Raw genomic sequence first — 724 nt, 5'->3', positions numbered from 1 at the left:
ATTAAGTGCCCTTAAATGTGTCAGAAAAATTTCTGGGGATAAAACCTTGAACAAGGCAAAAATCCCTGCCCTCATGGAGTCTCCATCCTCTTGTGAAAACAGGTAATACAGATCAGACAGTGACAAGGGCTGTGGAGCGGGGTGAGGCGGTAAGGGGGCCAGGATGGGAAGTGCCAGAAATGAGAATAGGAAGGAACTTGCTTTGACAGCTCTTTGGAATTTGGGAAAGGCCCTGGATTCCTGACGGTTAAAGAGCCTTTATTTCAGTCGGCTCCGTCTGCCCCAGCTCTGGGTTCCGTTTTCCAATCTCACAGTTTTTCCACCAGTTTGTTCTCTTGTTCCTGGAGCTTCAACTCATGTGTATTTGTTGACTATTTTCAGTATAGAAACACGTTTCAAATCTTTCTCTTCTTTTAAACATTGGAAACAAAACAAAAAACCTTTTTGCCTTGTATGCCTTGGTTAATAATCTCTGTTATTTCACAGCCACAGTTCTGGAAAGCGTATTCTGCACTCATTGTTTCCACTTTATATTTTTCGTTAGCTCTTTAATCATTCTAGTCTGACCTCTGCTTTCACACCGCTGAAAACTGGCCTTGTTAAGTGAACTAGGCCCCACAGTGACACCAAAGTACCAAATTCAGTGCTCACCTTGCAGCTTCCCTCTTGACTCCTTTGGCAGTAGATGCTGTCTGATCACACTGCCAAGCACGCTGCATGTTAA

Source organism: Trichechus manatus, unplaced genomic scaffold (assembly GCF_000243295.1).
Source record: "Trichechus manatus latirostris isolate Lorelei unplaced genomic scaffold, TriManLat1.0 scaffold00146, whole genome shotgun sequence".
Classification (NCBI taxonomy): domain Eukaryota; kingdom Metazoa; phylum Chordata; class Mammalia; order Sirenia; family Trichechidae; genus Trichechus; species Trichechus manatus.
This window is presented reverse-complemented; position numbering follows the sequence as displayed.